The 14,937-nt window shown below is 37.8% G+C and overlaps 1 protein-coding gene across 1 annotated transcript in view; it reads right to left on the reverse strand.

The window, feature by feature from the left end:
* The window catches only part of COL8A1 (collagen type VIII alpha 1 chain), a 186,695-nt gene extending 174,223 nt beyond the window's left edge, over positions 1–12,472 (reverse strand). The window contains exon 1 of the mRNA XM_088140785.1: positions 12,319–12,472. The gene's annotated coding sequence lies outside the window, so the exon portion shown is untranslated. The remainder of the gene's footprint in view (positions 1–12,318) is intronic.
* Positions 12,473–14,937: the final 2,465 nt, after the last annotated feature.

Raw genomic sequence — 14,937 nt, forward strand, 5'->3', positions numbered from 1 at the left:
AGATAAATAAGATTAAAAAAAAGAAAAAGAAAAAAAAACCAGTCTCCATGAACTGATATTACCTAGCTTGATAATGAAACATCTACAGGAAGAGAAGCAAGCTCAGAAAATACCAAGAACCCAACACCTTAGCCTCTTGCTACATATATTCTCCACTACAGCAAATTAAAATAATGACGTCAGTTCCATCAGGGAAGGAAAAGGAAACAGACAACGATCACGCAGAGAGAAAATTCCAAATAAAATCAGTATAGTCATCCTAGCCAAAGCAGTTAGTTATACATTCCTGAATGCACTTTTGGGGCTGAAACCAAAAAGTTTCAAGAGTGTTCATTGTAGAGTAGATCGTTGGGGAGAGAGTATATATGGACCACCTGCTTGAATATTTATAGCTATCCTTCTCTACCTTCTCACTACAGTTTCTCTATTTATAAGCTTGCCCTGCCAGTTTTGGCAGGTTTCTTCCTTAGTGGTTCCTTGATTAGAACATTGCTTTTCTGCCTGATTGTTTGTCTGGTGTTGATCCCTACTTTGATCTGAGTGTTGGCTGCCGGAGGGGATACATTCTAGTCTTTTTGTTTCCTTCCTAGGTTTTTTATTGTCCCTTTTAAATGTGGTTTATCCCTCTGTGTTTATTTATGGCTGATTTGTCTGAATGCCAAAGGAATTCCTTAGCATTTTTGGATTTGGCTTGATCTAAAATGTTAATAGTTTCCCAGTTGAAACTGTGGTTGAGTGTCCATGTGTTGTGAGATTAAGGAGTTTTTGTCATGTCTTCTAAGTGCTAGTTGGTGTTTGTGGCTGTACTATTTTTAAGCTTTACTATATGTCTTGTGTTCAATATCTTCTTATGTGGTATCTGAGATGAGAATGCTAAGTAGATTTCTTTACCAAATGTCTCTTTGGTAAAGATGTTCTGATGAATGAAAAAGGCTGAATCTAGCCATTGACTTCATACTGTAGGTAAATTTATTTCTGTAAGCTTGAGCTTATATTCTACTTAATTTTATGAAACAATTTAATTTGTGGGCCCAACTGTTTTGCAAACATTCTAGCCATATAGGTAAATTAAATCAAATCAAATCTTTATTATGGTCATAGACCAGCACACATACAAGTATTTTATCAAAAATAGCAAAGCAAGATCTTATTTTATAAAGGAGTCCATATTATTAGTACTGGCAGTAGGTTCTTCTTTGTTTCTTGGGGAAGGTCACTACAATCTTGCTTAAACTTTTGGGATTCATCATCTGGATCACACAAATATAGAATCAATAAAAATGAATGCACTGGACCCACTCTAAAGAGCTATGGCTAAATTGAGATGATAGGCTGAAAATGAGGTGCTTACCCCTAATGTCTTATGAATATCCTAGAAGAAGAAATCTCTTTGCTTCTACAGATTCAATGGGCATGATCAGTGAAACCTGGAAACCATACAAATTCATTTAAAGGTATTCAGCCAATCAATCAAAGCTATGTGATAAATCAAAATTCTTGAATCATTGTTAGCACTACATATGCTATAGATTCTTGTTTATAAAAGATGATGGCAACCAAGCAGAGACCAGCCTTTTATTACAAAAAGGGTTTTCAAGTACAAATATATACAAAATACTTAAGATGTTCACATACTAAGGACAGCAGTTTCCTATTTTTAGAACAAAGTAATATATTATTATTTTTAATTGAGGTTCTTGTAATCTGTCTTTCACATAATCTGCACCTGCATAACCAACTTCTCCTCTTTCCCCTACACCTCACCCCAATATAAATCCCACATTGGTTTAGCCAGTCTATGTATCTGATGAAATGTGCTGCAGTTCCCAAAATCTTATGCCTTTTAATAACCTTTGTTAGTTAGAAAAGGTGGCACAACCCTCCTGATTTTTTGCCATTATAGACTAACAAGGCTGTCCTCCTCTAATTATTTCCTATCAGTATCACATTTAAACTTCATCCCTTTACATTTCTAAATATTTGTTCTTTTTCTATCTTGTTTTAATCTAACTCATTTTAATGAGATTTCGGTTTTTAATATGGAAAGTTTATGTGTACTTAACAAGAGCTTTATCAGCCTGAACACTGAGTTCTCTGGTTCACCTCTTCTGTTCTCACTCCTCCTTGATTATTTATCTCTGTTTAACACCTTGCCTTTTATTATTCTGCAACTGAGCCAATGATAGAATAGCACTTGTTCTTCCAAACATACAACACCATTTCTCTCTCTCTCTCTCTCCCTCTCCCTCTCTCCCTTCACCCTTCTCCCAATGGCTTCTGAGTGAATGCCTTTACGCTTCTCCTCTGAGAGAATGCAAGAATCTCCTTGGCAACTTCCTTCTGCTAGTCCTTGCTCCTTGCAAATTCCACCCAGCTGCTTTCCAACTTTTCCCGTCTCTGGCCTTGGCCGGAGTAACCACCTTTACTGGACTGTGCATAACAAAGGGTTGGGGAAAATGACAAGAATTTAATGTCTGTTTGCACACCATTCCTTGGAAGGGTGTGATATTGGCTTCATTAATTATCTGATTACTTTTAACATTTTATTATGACTTTAGTTTGTTTTCATGGATGTAAATGGCTGAGAATTGGTTTGAAATTGACTTTATACAAATCAGATTCAATAGCAACAATCTATTTTCAAAGGCATTTTAAAAAATGCCTTTTAAAAAAATGACAGGTCCTACTCACTTTGTGCTAAAGGAGGGGCAGCTGAGGAGCTGGGAGGCAAAATCAGACAAGAGTTCGCCCCTTGCTCCAGAACTCCAACATCAGAAATGTGTTCCCTGTTTTTTTTTTTCAGGTACCACTGAAAATTAACTGACCCTGCTGCCTGAAAGCAGCGACAATGATTTGGGAGTAATGCATGATTACAACCTAAACATATAACTCACCATTTTATATCTTTAGAACAAATCAATGGACAATTTTATTGCAACTAACTTTCTTTAGATTTGGAGCTTAATTTCAAAGGAAATCACTAAATGAATTTTTTTTCCCCCTGGAATATGTCATAAGACTATATAACAAGGGGAAAATACTATTCCTTTCCTTTAATCAACATATCTTCAGCATATCAGCATAAATCAACATATCTTCTGTATTGTTGTTGCAGAACATGTAATTTAAAAAGAAATTTTATAAACAGCCATACAAGCCTAATTTTTACTGAAAAATAAGAAAGGATAAGTAGATTCCATAGACAGCAGTTTTTGTTATTGCTTAATTAGAGCTTAATTCCATGAATATTACACAATGTTAGATTCTTCAGGTTTGCTTCCCCAATCAAGAAAGCACAACCCACGTATGAACAGAGTCCAGGAAGATACTTTATGCCATGATTCATGCTGAATCAATCCAGCATGTACATTCTGTAACACAGTCCTGAACAACATGATTCACCAAGCCAAATATAGTCTGTACAAGTATTAAGCAAAGAGTTTCTTTTTCTGGTGCCTGGCAGTTTGTCAAGTACTTTTTTAGCCACAATACATATATGGTGCACTAATTTAACTGAATCATTGAATCATAGGGTTGGAAAGATCTTTAAGGCCTTCTAGTCAAACCTCCTGCCCAGGGCAGGAATCCTTAGTTCATCCTAGACACTAGCTGTCCGATCTTTGTTAGAAACCCTCCAGTGATGGAAGACCCATGGCTCCAGGAAGCAGACTGTTTCATTGCTTAATAGCTCTCACAATCAGGAAATTCTTCATTCTGAGTGTAGATCTTCCTCTGTAAAGCTTCCTCCCACTAGTTCTGTACTACCCTGGGGCACTAGGGAGAATAAATCCACACCTTCTTCTCTGTGACAGCCTTCAAGTATTGGAAGGCTGCTATTATGTCTTCTCTTAGCCTTCTCCTCTTTAAGCTAAACAGACCTGGTCCTTTTAACTTAATTAATCATTTGTTGCTCTTCTCTGCAATTTGCTATCATCCCTTAATTATCCTGAATGTTAGAAAACGATGAAACAAGTATGTACAAGCTACAATTGGCTCAGGCTCACAGCCTAAGATAATACATTTCACAAAACTCTTTTGAACTGGGTACCTGGTACTGCTGGTCCCCCAAAAATTATTTTCTCATCACTTATGATAAGCTTACATTCTGCTGGCAGTGAATCCTAAATCAGACTAAAACCTTATCATTATTTGATAAAGGCCAGTTAATACTGACAAATATTAACAACTGTTGGAAGACTCAAAAGGAGAAAGATTTCTGTTTGCTTTCCATGTTGCTAAAAAAATCTGAGAGTAGGACCTAAAGTATTGTAAGTTATGTGAATTGTCAAATCATAATGCAAGTAGGAGATCAACAGAGCAGCTCAATGCTTGTCTACTCTGAAGTCCAATGAGACTTAACTCAATAAAACTTTCATATTTACATATTTGAATGTTCTCCTATATGAGAAATTCCATCTGCATATAAAATAGATACTTGCTAGTCTTACTTCTCATATGCTAGCATTAAGTGTGGAAGAAACTGAGTTTTACTTTATTTTATTGAATAAAAAGAATACTCAATTAAGCAATCTTGGAGTACTACAGACAAGGATCAAATAGCATGGAAAAGACTATCAGCAAATATTAATGGAACAGGTTCATGAAGGCACACCAGAGTTCCATCAGAGCTCCTTTCATATCCCATTTCCTGAATGTTCAAGTGGGTTGATACAAAACGACCAGTTCTCAACTGCGTGATCTCATGGCGCCTGCTACTGGCAGAGAATAAATAAAAGGCAATATGAGCAGTTGTGCCAAAATAAAAATTACGGAATGACAGAATAGTTTACCAATAGTTCTCTCTGCATACAAAGCACCATCTCTAAAATCAGAGAGTGAAGGTTGGACTGTCTGCATTGGCATGAGATAAAATATTCCCTGAAAAAACAGAGACACAGTTCAGTCGGCATTCTAGACAAAAACATGATTGCTGATCAAATACTTTAATATCCAAAAAATCAGTGTTTGAATTCTACTTTTTGGATCAAATTCCTTCCAGGCCCATGGGTCTGCCAGAGACTTTTCAGACTTTTATGCAGACCATGTGTTAACTAGCAAACATAGCTGTACAAATGGCTCACACTGATGCAGCCATTGTGATCGCATGTCACAATATCTGATATTTGTCTGCACACGATTGTGATCCAGCGTTGCCTTTTGAAGGCATGGACTGCATGCACTCCATCAAACCCAGTGAAAGATTTGGTCAGATAGCCTTTATCCTTGCTCAGGAAAGCTGAATGTCTCATTTAGTTGCTCTGGTCCTGTTCTCAGTTGTTCTTCTAAATTCAGTGCTGCTGTCAATATTCCTTACCTTTGATGCATCTAGCATGTCCTTGTTTCATATTGCATAGAACCATAGAATTGGAATGCCATTTAGGTTATCAAAATCAATCCCCTGCTTAGTCCAGCCACCAAAATATAGAATTACAGAATCCTAGATATAGAAGGGGTCACATAAGGAAATATATTTACTGCTTACAGTGGTTCACTATATAACTAGTGCTCCATCTTCTTATTTTTTTCTGTCAACAATCACCCTGTGAGATAGGTTGGGTTGAGTGAGGATGACTATCCCAAAAACTCCCAGGGAGTTTCCATGGCTGGGGGTGGACTAGAACCCAGGTCACCCTGCTCCTAGTCTAACACCTGAATCACATCTGCTTAAATAGGACTCATCAGTGAAACTTCTAAGATAACTTATGGTCCATACACAAGTCCCAATCATATGTCATAATCTGTGAAGATATATTTCAACTGAAGTCATTCTTTATTGGAAGGAATATCCAATCCAAACCAGACTCAGCATAAGATTTCTATGGAACAGCCATTTTTTTAATGTAATGCTTTCAAAGTGAAGATTATCTTTAAAGCACCAAGCCTGCTTTAAAGGAAGCAACCAACACCAGGAATTGCACTTGGAAACATATTGATAACTCACAGCAGCACTATGACAATAAAGACCGACCGGTAAACCTGTTGGCCATTGCCTTTTAGACTAGGTGAGGTCTCTGGGTCAACTTCAAGGCAGCTCCATGTAGAACAAATTACTGTAATCTAAACAAGAAATAGCAAGGGCATGAGTAAATGTTCTCAGTGCATCCATGCCAGATAAGTGCACAACTGATACACATCTGAACCTGAGCAAATGCTCTGAAAGCCATGAACTCCTTGTGCTATATGCTGCCTAGAGTTACTCTTATGAGAGATGGGCAGCTATATAAATATGATCAATCAATCAATCAATCAATCAATCAATCAATATAAATTCTTCCTGCTACTTTAACAGGAACTATGTATTCAGGAAGACTCCTAGTTATGGCTTTGTGTAATGGTATGTGGAAATGACCTTGGGAGACTGGGCCCAGAGATGCTGCCTAGGGAACAGTCAGATAAGAGACAGCATAGTCCCAGCTGGATAGTGGGTGGGGGAAGAGGCTCAGAAGAGACCCTCGGGGTGTAAAGAAGACAGGGGGAGAATTGCACTTTCAGACTTGCAAGATTATCTTAATGTAGCCTTACAATAAAGTAGAATTAGCAAATCTGGGTGTGTTTTAGCTCATCTGGTCGTAGCTCATCTGGTCATGTTTCTTGTCTGTTCCACCTGGTAAGGCTGACATCAATCCTGCAAGTCTCAAAGTATAATTCTCCCCATCTCCTTTACAACTGAGGGACGGTCTCTTCTGAGCCAGTGGGCTTCTGAATTAACATCCACTTCATCTCGCTTGAACAGTCTGAGCTTGTTTCTCCCTAGCTTTATTCTGGCAGCCTCCAGACCCTGGGCAGCACATCTACTGCACCTCTCATTTGGTCTGAGATACAGATATACAGTACAACTGGGTATCATCAACATTTTGATGATACCTCATCCTGAACCTATGGATGACCTGTGCCAGGAGTTTCATGTAAGTGTTGAACAGAATAAGGGAGAGGATCTAGATCTATAGAACACCATAATGGAGCATCTGAGGACTGACCTCTCCCCCCTTGACATCATTAAACAGATCCACTGATTTAGATATAACTGGAACCATAGTAAAATTATGCCTCCAGTTCCAAACCTTTGCAGGTCATTCAGAAGGATACTGTGATCAACAGTATCAAAGGCTGCTGAGAGATCTACAAGGATAAGGATGGTTGCAATCTCTTTAACCACGTCCTATCACAGGTCCTTCATGAGAGTGACCAATTACATTTCTGTCATATACCTGGGCCTGAATACAGACTGCCATGGGTCCAGATAATCCATATCCTGCAGACCCTTCTGTATCCCTCCACCCCAACCTTTCTGTACAGCATTCTCCAGGACAGAAGTAATTTGTTTCCACTGGATCCAGACCAGGTTTATTAGATCAGTGCCTATTTCCGACATGCTTAAACATCCCCTACCCCAAACAAAGTTTGACTATAATGTGAATCCAACTCATAGTCCCTTCCTTGGCTGTTTTCACAATCCAGGTATGATAGATATACAATACCCAAATGGCAGAGCTAAGGTCACAAAAAACTCCATCCATTTCCTTGAGATTTACAGACTCAAAAATCTCCCAGGTAACATCACAAGGCATGACCTGTGCCATTTAAAAAGAGCCTGTCCATCCACTTTCCTAAAAGGGTCCAGGACACTCTAAATAGAGCAGCTGGCTAAGATTCCAGAAACACAATAAGGGCAGAAAAGTATTCTGCTCCAATGCCCACATTGCCATAAAGTAATCTCAAACCTGAGCTCATACCATGTCAAATCATACTTGATTCTTGTTCTTGGCCAATGTTGTTCCAGGTAACTTGTCATTCTTCAGCTGAATGCAGACTGCCATGGGTCCAGGAAAACCAAGTAACTGGTCAAGATCTATGGGCAGAGAGCGACCACTATAGAGCAATCCTGTCTAGTGTCCTGGCTGCCTCTAGGTTTCAGAGGCTGAAAAGATGTTCAACAAAAGTGCCTTCTGGATTGCTGCATTAATTTCCAAGTCCCATCTGGAACTTTCTGGTACCATCAAATGTCTGGGATAATCCATCTTAATCAGGCCACCCTCCCTGCAGAGATTAGTGGAAGTGATCTGTCCATGGCAAGCAACTGATGGAAATGTCCCCTGGAGCCAGACCACATCTCATTTGCTCTGAGGTAAAGGCCAGATCTAATGCATGGCCAGCTACTTGGGCTCAGCCAGAGAAGAGCTGGAATGAACCCATGGTTGTCACAATGTCCATAAATTCTTGAGCCATCTCTGAGCCCAGAGAGTGGAGGTTAAAATTACCCAGGATTATGAGTCTGGGTAAATCAATAACTAACCCTAGCCCTGTAATAAGATTAAACAACTCAGGGAGGGATGCTGAAGAATAGTATGAAGAATTTGCAGGAGCAAATATTATGTGTTAAATATTATTTAACTAAAGCCATTTAGTGATTTGAAAAGTTGTTTTTAAAAGTACTGAAAATAATTTCAATATTAGTTATTTTATTTATTTAGTTAGTTATTTCACAATATTCTATTCTATCCTTCTAAATCCTTTTTTAGGAATATTATAGCTTTGGAAAGTTCAATAGCCATCAAATAATTAAATGAAGCTCCATAAAGAGAAGGCAACTCCAAGGTAACTCTGAAAAGAGACTAAAATCCTGAACCTTTCAAACAAAGGGTATTTTTAAGGAGAATATTGCTGGCAAAAATGTAGTAGGTGAGTTATATTTGTCTACTTGCCTCATTACAAATAGTTTACAAAGAATTAAGAAACAGATGTGGGGCAGCTTCATTTTAAGAAATGAGAACAATAATTATTTTATCCAGATGAGTCTTCATTTTCGTTTATATAACGAACACATTTTTCTTTTCTTCAAAGAAAGCTATTTGGAATGATGCTTAAAAGAACAAAATAAAAAAAACTGGGCATCCAACTGAAAAGCAAAAAACAAAACAAAAACTTTATTTTAAAAACTCTGAGGCATCTCATTTTGAAGATTGAAATTAAATGTAATTTTTTCAGTGATGATGTAACTTCTGCATTGAAGGAGATATACATTGTCAACATTTATAACTCATGTTTCTCTTCCCTTTAAACATTCTGAGGGCATTTTCAACTTCAAGAGGAATAATTTTTATTCTGAGAGTTCAGGGAATGTACATGAAGGTCTCCCTGAATCTGCCTCAGAACATCCTATGAGATAGGTTAGCCTGAGAGAAAAAGGGATAGTGGCTCCCAGTTCCTGGTTCAATCTCTCTTGAACTTCTTTTACCTTCTGATCTGCTTTCAGGATGTTATTAAACTGAATGACAAGATGAGGGGAGACTGTCTCATCTTATAAAACATTTCTCCTGGCCAGTGACACCAGGGCAAAATACTCATGCAGTATATAACCAATATAACCATACATTTACAATTCTCCCTAGTGGCTCATTGATTTTCTAGGCTTTATATAGAAATCAGGAGAATGAGTTCAGTAAGAGATATATTTCATAATTGTAATATTATACATTGTATTAATTTCAGAGATGATATCTTATTAAAGAGTTTGTTTTTTATATGCCATTATTAATGGACATGTGGATTGTTCTTTCATGCTAGCTGTTAGCATTACCCCTATCATTGCCATAGATTAAAAAACAAAATAACATGTTTTTAAATTTGATTTTAAAGAACTGCTCAACTCATCATCATCATCATCATCATCATCATCATCATCATCAGACTTCAGGCTAAATGACCAAAGAGTTTGAACAACTCTTCCAATAACATTTCTGAACTAAGCCCCATCTGTTTCCTTTTATACTTAATAGCAGTTAGAAACAGAGAGTCATATATATGTATGTATGTGTGTACACACACACACACACACACACACACACACATACCCTGTTACCTAAATAACCAAGAAAGAGTAGATTTCAATATTTTTGCCCGCTTGGAATATCCTGATTTATGCTGAAAGAAAATTAGGGTAACTCATTCAAGTTGCATTTCCAAAAATGTATCAATAGCAAAATAAATTGATATAAATATTGTAGAGAACAGCCAGAGGAGAGTGTGCTCTTCTATCCCTGCCTTGTCACAGCTTCTGGAGTAAACAAAACTTGCTGATGCCACCACCCATCTTCCTGGAGGGAGGACATGCCTTGACCAGGCTCCATCCCTTTAACACCAACTTCAGGAGCTCTCATAGCCTGAACAACCTATTTGCCCCAAAATCATCATCATCATCATCAGCAGCAGCAGCAGCAGCAGGAACAACAACAATGAAAATCAAACTTTGTAGCATCACTTCCTGATCCTCGTAGCTTTGAGGTACGTGACCAGAGAACAGCATTCCTATCTCCTTTTGAGAAAATAAAAACAAAAGTTTAAAACTTAATTTTATTACAAATAATAAAAAGTGAAAAGTAAATTTATTTTTAGTTTACGTTACCAAATATTGGGCAGTTGGGCAAGACAATTACAATTGAATATGGAATGCTGTAAGAATTTAGTGCTGATAAAATCACAAACAGGATCTCGAATATCAGTGCTACGGGGAGATTGGACACAGATCCAAGATTGGTAGGCTTTGAGATGAAAGAGCTTAAGATGGAACAAAACTTACACAAATGAGTTTGAATAAAATACCACAAACTTCTGACAAACTAAAGTAATGAAAGAAGATGGTAGGCAGTGAGGTAGACAAAAGAGGCCATTTCTGGAAACAATCAGCACACATCTCCAAAGTATCAGAATTCACAAAGCAGACCAGCCTACCTTAAGTATAAAGGAATTTTATTGCAAATTCTTGCTTACAGCTTTTACTTTATTTCAGAGAGGAGAGATTGCCCTAACTCAGTTCTACGGCTGGTTTGTTTTGTCTGATTCCTGACTCCCTTTTATTACAACCTTCAATTCAAATTTTAGGAGCATTTCCTCTTAGCTGTTGTTGGCTCCTAGAGATTTTTGGTTTGCAGTTTGGTTCCTTCTCTCTCCTCCTCTAAGCAAGAAAAACGTAGTTCCTACCATGGACCCCAAACAATCCATTCTTTTCACCGAGACTTCCTGCCTCTCTCTCTGCTCAAGCAAGCCTCTCCTTGCTCCCTAAACATTTTCTTGGCTCCAAGTTGCACCCTCTTCCACCTCTAGCCTAAGAGAGGGTATGCTGCAATGTCATAACCAACTTTTAGTCTTTTGTACTTGCTTAACACATGTTTCATCTCTACCTCCTGCTCCTGCTGCTGTGGGAGCTACAGATGCCCTTAGCCAAATTCAACAAAGTTGTTTTATGTTCTTATTTAACACTGGGGTTTTTATGCAATGTAATGTCATGCCTATTTACAGTTTGGAATAACAAAAAGCAAAATAAAATGCTTGGGCCAGGTTGAGCATAATGTGGCTACAGTTATTCAGGGCTCACTACTTGTGTACTTTGATGTTTTTGGCTGGAGTGATAGATATACTGTATGTCTGTCAATCCAACCACAAGCAACCATGCATACATTTTTTCCTGATAGGCTTATGGAACCTAAGCCATGCTGTCTACATTAAGGGGCTAGATTGTCCTAAGTTAAGTAATGCTGCCCTTAAAAGGTCTAGAGTCAGTTGATCAAAGAAAAGCAAATGATAACGCACAGATGAGGTCATAAAGGGATAAAACTTCTTTAAAATGGTAAAAATGACAGATGATCATCTGTCATCAAAGAATTTGAAAACATCTGGAGTGGCATTGAGAGCGTGGGATGGAATGTGTTCACTTGCATTCAGGAGTATACTTTCCTCTCCATGAAAATATGCATGTGTTGTGTCTTAGGATCAGAAGAGATGTACACGATTCCATTCACTCTGTATTATTTATGATGGTCAAACAAGCTAATGAAAGTTGTAAGATGCTTTTTCATCTTAGGAAACTATGAGTAAATGAAGCCGCTTGTGCCAGTGCTGTGCAAATGTGAAGGAAGCATCCTTAGGAATAGCAGATTTTTAAACGGTAAGGCAATGAGTTTTATAAGATACTAGATTTATAAATAAATAAAAAAATTAAGCATTTATGAAATATTAGTAAGAAGCTGATGGTAATTCTACTACCACAAGCCCACTTACTAAATGTGGTTTGGACAGGGTTATGTGTTTGATTCTTCTGATCAAACAAAAGACATGACAGTCAAGAGTAGGTTTTTCTGCTATTTACTGAAATTTCTAAAAGAACCAATTTTAGTGAGTATGCATTAATTACAAGCACCCCAAAGTAATCAGACATAATATAAGATCACAGATATGATTAATCAAAAAGCAACAACAAGCCAACACACTGAGGCAAAATGAGAATGAAGTTAGAGAGACATTTGTATTTTTCCATCTACTTACTGAATAATGTTTGTAGTTTGGATTCCTACTATCTCCTTCTAGGTCAAGGAGGTGAAAAAAGGGTCAGATTATTGCTTCCAAAGATTGAACTCTTTCCCAGCCAAAGAGTTTGGTATCCAAAGAATATTGCATCTCTTGAGACTGCCCACTGCCTTTTTAAAAACGCAAATAGTTCCTACTGAAGCAGCAGGCATGAAATGAGAATTGAATCCTTTCCTCCATATACACAGCAACTTCACTGGCACCAGTAGATTTTTTTCCTAATGGAAAGAACAGATTCAGAGGAGGAGTTTTATACAGGGAAGCAAAGGTTAAATTCTTCCATGGACATGAATGTATTTTTTAAAAATAGACACATTAAATGCAAAGACACATTTACCATGATATCTAGTTGGGCACAGGTTATTTTAGGCTGCCTTACCCAGGACAGGTTGTAACATAATTGAACAGAACATAATTTCATGGTGAAGGATCTCAATTCTCTTGCAGTATCTCCAAACAGGGGAACTGGGAAGAAAATGTTGACTGAAACCTGGAAGAGTTGCTGCCAATCAGTGAAGACAATGAATAAGCAATCTTTGGTGAGGATAGTGGGGGTGGAGGTGGTGTAGAGATGCGCTTAGGCATAATAGTGTAGTTTCCAAACAGCAGGGACAAAGGCATGGGTGTGTGTGTGTGTGTGTGTGTGTGTGTGTATGGAATTAAGGAGAATTAAGGAGATCTAAGGAGAAAATGTGCTGCACTTCAAAAATATAATTACAGTAGATCATTCTGTAAAAACTGTACTCTTAACCTTTTCCAGTATGGGACTGTCCTACAAGATGTACATTTCTCTCTCTCCCTCTCTCTCTCTCTCTCCCTCTCTCTCTCTGGATGGAACCCCAATTGAGCCCTACCTTCCCTGCCTCTGATTGATGATCCGTGGCCAAGAAAGCAGCTGCATAATGACAAAACAATAAGTGGAAGAAGCCATCATAGGAAAGAGAAGATAAGGGCAATCACTACAACACTTCAGGTCATTTCTACCATTATGAAGTTCTATGTGCCTTCAAGTTAGTGTTTGACTCCTGGCAACTGTCTGGAGTAGTACCTGCAATTTTTTTGGCAAGGTTTTTTGGAAGTGGTTTGCCACTGCCTGCTTCTTAGGGCTGAGAGTAAGTGACTGGACCAAGGCAGGACTAGATCTCACAGTCTCCCAGCCTTAACTACTACACCAAACTGGCTGTCATACCATTATGAAGAGTGAGATGAATGACTGAAGTGGTGATCACTGAATGGTGCATTAATCACGGGAGTACCTCCACCTGTTATTCTTTCTTCCTAAGTTAGTTCATTATCATCAAGTATAATGGAGGATGCTAACATCTGAAGAAGCAGCTTTCATTCTACTTAGATGCAATTTGTTAGAGATGGAAAATCTATGGTCCTTCATATATTACTGATTTCAATCACCAATGGCCATGAAGGTTGGGATTTCAAAGAATCATAAATCTTTTTCCCTGAGGTGAGGTTCCCATGGTGAGCCTGCAAAGTGATTGAACAAAGCTAAATGATGGTTGCCCTCCTGCTATCTTGAGATTCTTTTATGTTTTATTCCTTTATGTTTTTATTTTTTATTTTTGTTGTTATTTATGTCTGATTTTTTTATATATTGTGATATGGTTTTAACTGTTATTTTGCTTGTAGGCTGCCCAGAGTCATTTTTTCTAAGATGGGTGGCTATATAAATTTGCTAAATAAATAAATAAAATCTGGAGGGCCACATATTTCCTGCCTCTGCTTTATATATCCTGGGGAGCTTGGGTTGCAAAATATTTAGGGACAGACTGTATTTTTGGTAAATATTGTAAATTGGCCAATTCTCCTTGTTTCCTTTTAATTTCTGCACATTTTAAATGTCCAGCTGCAGACATTCTGTTCCAAGCTAGTAACCTTTTACGACTCCTATGAAATGTGCATACCATATGTTAATCTATTTGTTTTCATGCTTACATATGGTTTCTTTGTGAATAAGGCTCATGTTATGCATTTAATATTTTGTTTGTTTGTTTGTAAGATTTATATCCCATCTTTTGTCAGGAACAAAAGGCAACATGGCAATCTCCCTTCATTTTATTCCAGCAACAGCAATCCTATGAGGAAAGTTGAGCTAAGCTGGTGATTTGGCCAAAGCCAGAGAAAGATTTCATTTTCTTTTGAGCTGAACCTGGGTTTTTCTGGTCCTTGTCTACCACCTTAACCGCAACACTATACTTATTCTATTACAATGTGACTTACAGAGTATGCAAGACCACTATAGATGGGCTCACACATACTGTAAGATGTATAAACAAGGCACACGGTAGTTTTAATTAGAGCTAAATTTCTATTTTGATCTTTCATTTGCAATTATATCTATTTTCTGACAATAGGAAACAAAAGTATTTCAACCTTATCTTTGACAGGCTTTTCTTCCCATGGTGGCATTGCTCCCAAGCAGTTGAATCCATTTTCTTCCAAGTTGACTGCCCAAAATCTCTCATTGCAAAATTCCATTTTGTGATTTGAGATAGTGAGCTTATGGGGTCTGGGAATTGATAGCTTTCCTACAGGTGATTGAGCAACATAGCTTTCCCACTG

The sequence above is a fragment of the Python bivittatus genome, unplaced genomic scaffold (genome assembly GCF_059951505.1).
Source record: "Python bivittatus isolate LINGU-HERP-01145 unplaced genomic scaffold, Pbiv_v1 ctg000340_np1212, whole genome shotgun sequence".
Classification (NCBI taxonomy): domain Eukaryota; kingdom Metazoa; phylum Chordata; class Lepidosauria; order Squamata; family Pythonidae; genus Python; species Python bivittatus.